Raw genomic sequence first — 7,072 nt, forward strand, 5'->3', positions numbered from 1 at the left:
CAGTGCCTGTCGACTCCCCAGCAAAGCGCGATAACCTGAGAGGCCCTGAAATCCTACAGCGCCTTTAGCGTTTCGGCTCTCTCCCCGTCCTGGTTCCTTGAAGTCTGGCAGCGAGTGGAGTCAAGCTCGCGCCCTGATTGGTTGAAATTCGGAGATAAACCGTATGAACATGGCGGTGGGTATCCCCTCCCCTTTACTGATACCAGGTAAGATTGGCGGGACGTGCCCTCACAGTTAGACCATCCGTTCTCCTTTTCGTCCACAAAGTCTCTCAGTGTCTGATGTTCCAGGGCACCGCCTCGATGTGCGACTGACGGGCTGTTTAGGTTCGGGAACGATCTGGGACTGTGATAGATAGCGAAGTCGACTCACGGGCTACGAGAATAGATCACAGCACCCAAACACACGAGGAGGGCAGCGGAAAGTTTGCGTACACATCCGACAAACGCGCGCGCGTTCGAGATAAACCTTACGCTCTCTAATCCGCACTGGATTACTGCAATCTCTTCTTGGATAAGAACTGAGAGAGAAAGAAGAACAGACACTGCTAATAAAAGAAAAACAAGAAAGTTGCTCGTCTTGTAAAAGGTAGTCAGCTGATTACCCTGTTCAGATAGTAAAATAAAGAAATTAAGGACGTGTGTAAGAGAAAAAAAAAACCCAACCCAACCTTAAACACCTCGCCTTTGAGTGCTGTCGTGAAGACGCGTCATATCTAGCTTGTTGACTGCAAGGATACACCTCACGCTAGACACAGTACACAAGATTGCATAAAGGACCCCCAGTTCATGGTAAGTGAACGTTTTATTTCACTTTTATCTTCATTTTTTTTTCTCCCACGTTTTTTTGTTGTTTTTGTTTTGCCTGCAGATTTTGTGTGTGTATAATTTGTTTACTTTGATTTAGGCCTGTATAATTCAACTCGGACATTATCTCCGTGATGAAAGTTATGTTTGTGTGATAGCTGGTTGGTCTTTTTGCCTGTTTGTATCACAGTATTCAACTGATTTCACGGGGGTTCTGTTTATTCTGAGGAGGCACCGTGTCCCTCTAATGCAACGGGCAACACTTAAATAAAAGAAGGAAAAAACAAAACAAAACAAGAACAACAACCAAGACAAATGATATTTTCATAGTCACGTTCAACAATATTATTATAAGGAATTTCTGTTACGACATAATACTATTATCCTGAACTGAATCTTTGATTAATCTCTCTCTCTCTCTCTCTCTCTCTCTCTCTCTCTCTCTCTCTCTCTCTCTCTCTCTCTCTCTCTCTCTCTCTCTTTCTCTCACACTCTCTCTGTCTCTCTCTCTCTCTCTTTTTTTCCATCTTCTCTTTGTATATTTATTTTTATACACATTAAACGGTGCCTGCTTCACGTTTATTTAACAAACAATGCGCATAATATGTTGTTCCTTCCGCTCGTAAATACAGACAGATCTAGATCTACATTCTACATATTTCGGTATGACATGTCTGACGTTTTCCATTCATATAGACCGTCAGGTGAACACAACAATAGCAACTAGATCTACATCATTAAATCCCTTTTTCAATAAAGCGTAAAGTCCTAATTAGAAAGTGGTACAGGTGAGAAAAATTCTGCCAGATAAAAAATATAATAATAGCCTCCCCAAAATATATGAAGTAAAATATACTTTGAATCTAATTGTACCTGGTGATTGCTTGTTTCTATTTTTGCACTCAACAAGAAGAGTTATTGTATCAATGATTAATTTATTTCAACTGCTTGGCCCTGTCTTTATGCCAGTTGTCAATTAGTTATGAATGTTGCTTCAATAAACAGAAAAGAAAACAGTGCGTGGCGCGTGCCCAGTCCTGTTTAAACGTTTGATCTTTTTATGTCAACCAAGCTCAACAACAAATGGGTAGCAACTTTCAGTAGAGTTTGTTTTGAATCTGAATCAACCGAAGATCAATGAATCAGTTTTTTAAAACCCCCACAATTTCTAGGTACACAATTTCTATTTCTAAAAAGCAGACAAGGATGAAAAGCGACGATAGTCAAATAGCCGTCATTATGTTGTTCAATTGTAATTGTAACAAAGTAACCGCTTTCACTAACAGAACTAGTCAAAAAAATTTTTTTTTATTATGTACAGCAAAGACTGCAATAATGAAAAGGGAGATAAAGCAGCAACAATCAATTACCTTTTGAAGAAATTCTCTTTTGACCCGAGCAACAAACAGTCATAAAATAAAATTTACAAAAAACGGAAACAAACAAAGACACCAGGGACAAAAACAAACAACAACAGAGATGGTAACAACAATAATAACAACAACAACAACAGCAGCAGCAGCAGCAACAACAACATAAAACAACAATGACAACAACAACAACAGCAACAATAACAAAAGCAAAAACAACAACGCCAAGAATAACTTTTCTCTTATACACTCGGTATCAGGACTGGCCACCCTAGCACAATATGCCGAAGGCCCAGGAAGTTGTCTCACTAACTAATAATAATAATGATAATAATAATAATAATAATAATAATAATAATAATAATAATAATAATAATAATAATAATAATAATAATAATAATAACAAATAGCATTTGTATAGCGCATATCCCCGCTCAACAGCCGGATCTATGCGCTTTACACTATACATGTATTATTACCCCAGCAGACCATAGAACACTCTGAAACATTCTCAGCTTCCCGGGAAGCATACAGTGCAAGCAGCTGATTAAGCGCTCAAACACTAACAAACTGACAAGATCTTTCGCAGTCTATAGCCGGGTACCGGGTACCCATTCCCACCTGGGTGAAGTGGGGAAAATTCGTATAAAGTGCCTTTCCCAAGGACACAACGTCGGGTCCCTGACGGGATTCGAACCCACAAACTTACGGTTGCGAATCCCAGAGCCTAACCACTAGGCCAACGACGCCACAACTAGGCAATCCCGAATGTCCGGATCGGATGCGGAACAACTTTACTTCTGTCGGGGGGAAAACAGCTGCCAGCAATGAATTCATTTATCTACAACATTCTTCAATAATGACCAAGGCCAACATCCCAGGACTCACTGCGACCTTCCTAAAACGACGACATAACCCCTCATCACAAAATAGCGTAAATGCGTCAACAATTTGCTAGCTGTTGTAAAATATAAGGCACCTGGCTTGACCTGGGACCCTTGATTATAAATAAATACGGGACAGTACGTTGAAACGGGATGTTCTTTTTATATACGTAATTGTGATCCTTATTTTATCAAGATTGTGAAACAGGAATTAAAAATTTAGCCACAAAAGTTGCAAGCAGACGAAACAATCATCATTACATGTAATAATAAACATATAGATTTAGAAGTATTTCTAATTTTGTGGGTCTCTTCAAAAACAACAAACATTATTGTGAACATAGTTGCTGCTTTCCCTGTGGATAAACGAACAAGAAATACACCAAAGAATACTTTCCTTGAAATTACAGATGGGAAAAGGAACGGATGAACTTGATAAATTATTTTTCTTTTAAGTTTTTCAAATGCATAAAAAATAGATACTTGTTGAAAAATAAAGAAAGAAATGAATGAAGATAAAGAAGAAAAAAAAGAAAGGAAGGAAGCAGTCTTAATTAACAAGTAAAACATTCTTAATTGAACAAGAAGTAAATAGACATACTAGAAATTCAATTGATTTGTCATGAAAAGGAATTCATATCTTTTTGTGTTGCCCTTTACGTGCGTGATCAGTTTTCATGGCTTCATGGCCGGCCAAGCAGTCGTTTTGAGATTCTGTTATTTTGGAACAATGAGAATTGCTCATCCACCGAGAAAATCTAAGGTCAAAATCAACCTCCAACAACAACAATGATAACAGCAACAGCAACATCGGCATCGAAAACAATTACTGCCACAGCAACATCCGCATCCACCACCAGGTTTACCTGTATCATTACTCCTTTTAATACTGCAGATTATAATGATGATGATGATGATCATCATCATCTCATCATCATCATAATAATAATTATAATAACAATAACAATAATAATAATAATAATAATAATAATAATAATAATAATAATAATATTCTAATAATAATAATAATAATAATAATAATAATAATAATAATAATAATGATAATAATAATAATAATATTTCTAACAATAATAATAATGATGATGATGATGATGATAATAATAATAATGATAATAATAATAATAAAAATAATAATAATAATATAATAATAATAATAATAATAATAATAATAATAATAATAATAATAATAATAATAATAATAATAATATAATATAATAATAATGATAATAATAATAATAATACTTTTTTTTAATAAGAAGAAGAAAAAAAAAAAGGAAAGGGGTAAAAGAAACAGCATCAACTACTACAGCAAAACAAAATCAAGAAAAAACAACAACAAACCTACGACAAGAATAACAGCAGTAATATAAAAAAAGAGTCTGTATTTTAGAGCGGAGTCGGAGGTACATTGAGTGGAATTTTTCCAACGTGAGGAATTGTAGGTTTAAATCCACATGAGGCCTGCATTCTCTATTTTTTTCTAAAAACATTTATCCTTTCATCCCAGTGTCCTGTCGGGCAACTCGTAATAATGATACACTGCATTTATATAGCGCTCAACCTCGATTTAAGTACATGATAGGCTCTGAGTGCTAATCACTCTCTGAACAAATTATTGTTGCAAAGCACTAAATGCTTTATCATTGTTATTAATAATTGTTATTCCAAGTTGTTGTTGATGCTGGTTGTTGTGGTGATGATCCATTAGCTGTTGAGCGAGGGTTTTTCGTCCCAATGCGGAGATAAAAAGAAGGCGGAGATATGTCTTCAAAATACGCTCTCTGCTGCAGTGTAGGGTATTGTTGCTCGGTGATGCAGGGGCAAGAGAAAAAAATCATTATCGCCTTCGGTGGGTACTAGATCTATGGTTTGTATGGCCGTCTCGAGCTGAACATGTGGAAAGTTGATGGTAAGAAGGGTTCTGGTCGAGACGGTCATGCTAACCTTAGTCTACGTACGGGGGACTGACTTGATCAACTAAACATTGAGTGGACATGTTTCTCATTTTGTTCTCTCTTAACCCTATCCATACGCCCTGGAGTCATTTTGTACCCTCGGGGTTGAATTTTAGAATACTTCTACGTCTAGGGCGAAGATCTCTTTGAAACTTTCAGTACTTCTCAAAAAATCATTTTGACAGACTACTGCTATCTACTGCTATGCACAGCGCACGGATGGGATTAACGAGTAATTTCCTCTTTGGAAACTGGTGACACAGGGTTCCTCACGTCGTATGGATACGATAGTAAAACACAACGTACAGATAAGGTTAAAGCAAAACAATGATTACTGCTACTACTAATAACACTTTAATACACACGTACACATCATTTATATAACTCTGTCCTGTTCTGAAATATGCTCTGAGAGCCGTACAGCTATTACTATTATTGTCCCAGCAGACTCGACCCTTGAGCACTCAACAGCAGCAATCTTAACTTCCTGAAAAGCAGCCATTTTACACTTACTCGTTTAAATACTAGCAAACTAACAATATTCTTTTGCTGTCTATAGTGGTATGATAATACACATCACCAGGTACCCATTCGACCTGGTTGAGGTGAGGAGAATTCATGTAGAGTAACTTTCCCAAGGGCACAACATCGGACCGTTAACAGAATTCGAACCCATGAAATTATGGCTGAGAGTCCAAGTGCCTTAACTCTAGACCACTGACGTCATGTATTGCTTTGTCAATCGAAGGACTGATTTCATAAATTGAGAATGAAGTGAAATTTATTTCATGATTTGTTCTGTCTCGAAGCGTAACAAATACTACCGTGTTGACAGATTGTCTTCGTGGCTTACACATTTTTCAGAACCAAAATGGGACACTGGGATTTAGCAAAATTAATAATAATAACATTTTACCAAAATAAAAGTAGAAGAAAAAACACCCGAAAATAAACAAGCTGACAAAGGGAGCCACTAAGTTAGTAAGTATCGTGAACCCGATGTGTCAGCCTTCAGTGTCAATACACGACAGTGAATTTGTACTTAATTCAGCTTTAATTTCTTATAAGTACACAAAAACACTTCAGACTGAATCGTCCAAATCTTTTTTGTTTGTTTGTTTGTTTTTGACAGTTAAGTGGTTTAACTTTTTGACACACATACTTTTTAAAATAAGCACTCTAACTTTTACAATTTTAAACTATAATAATATCTTTAACTTGGATTTTGTGTTCTGCAGTTTTTGACGTCCCTCCGACTTGGGTAGCGTTCTTTGTTTCCTTCGTTAGTCATGTTCCCTCTGAGCCTTACCCCCCCCCCCCCTAGACCACCACACCCTTCCCCTCTCTCCTCCGACCGACTTTGTTACAACAACCCATCTCGTGAGCCCCCATGAGACACACACAGGTAGAGAGGCGGGAGCTAAAAACCTTCAAAGGAAATCCCTAACCTAACTCCAGCAAACCTCAAACGTCGGTGGAAGGGACCTGGGACCAGGGATTCCTGCGGGCCCCTGACCTCACAAATGGCTCTGGGTTGACACAGCGCTTCCCGGCATGCCCCGCGCCGACCACTATCTCAGAGCGGGATTCCCGCGTCTCCCAGGACACGACCAGCCAGGGCCGCGCCACTCTGTGCCGTAAACCTAGCATCTGCTGCTGCTGCTACTCTGAATCTGTTGTTCTTAGTTTTAGTTTTAGTAAGAGTTTTACGGCACTTTCAACACAATAAGGTCATATAAGTGCCGAAGATTAGAAGTATAACAAGAGAGTAACAAACACAGAAAAAAAGGAGGGGAGATAGAGAAGATATAATTTTTTAAATAAGAAAGAAGGAGCAAACCACACCAGAGCACCCGCCAACCACCCACAGTCTGTTGTTGTTGGTGGTGGTGGTGGAGCTGGTGGTGGTACAGGATGGATGATGTTGTGATGAGGTTTTCTGTTCGTTTAAAAACTTGAGTGGGCCTTTTGTGTTTCCAGCTTGGAATTTGTTAAATTAATTATTATTTATTACGTGTTTTTTTCTTCTTTCAAAT

The 7,072-nt window shown here is 37.9% G+C and overlaps 1 protein-coding gene across 1 annotated transcript in view; it reads left to right on the plus strand.

Moving 5' to 3' along the window:
- Nucleotides 1-263: 263 nt before the first annotated feature.
- Nucleotides 264-7,072, plus strand: part of LOC101860611 — a 50,844-nt gene continuing 44,035 nt past the window's right edge. Inside the window, exon 1 of the mRNA XM_005109560.3 lies at nucleotides 264-791. The gene's annotated coding sequence lies outside the window, so the exon portion shown is untranslated. The remainder of the gene's footprint in view (nucleotides 792-7,072) is intronic.

This window comes from Aplysia californica, unplaced genomic scaffold (genome assembly GCF_000002075.1).
Source record: "Aplysia californica isolate F4 #8 unplaced genomic scaffold, AplCal3.0 scaffold00790, whole genome shotgun sequence".
Taxonomy (NCBI): domain Eukaryota; kingdom Metazoa; phylum Mollusca; class Gastropoda; order Aplysiida; family Aplysiidae; genus Aplysia; species Aplysia californica.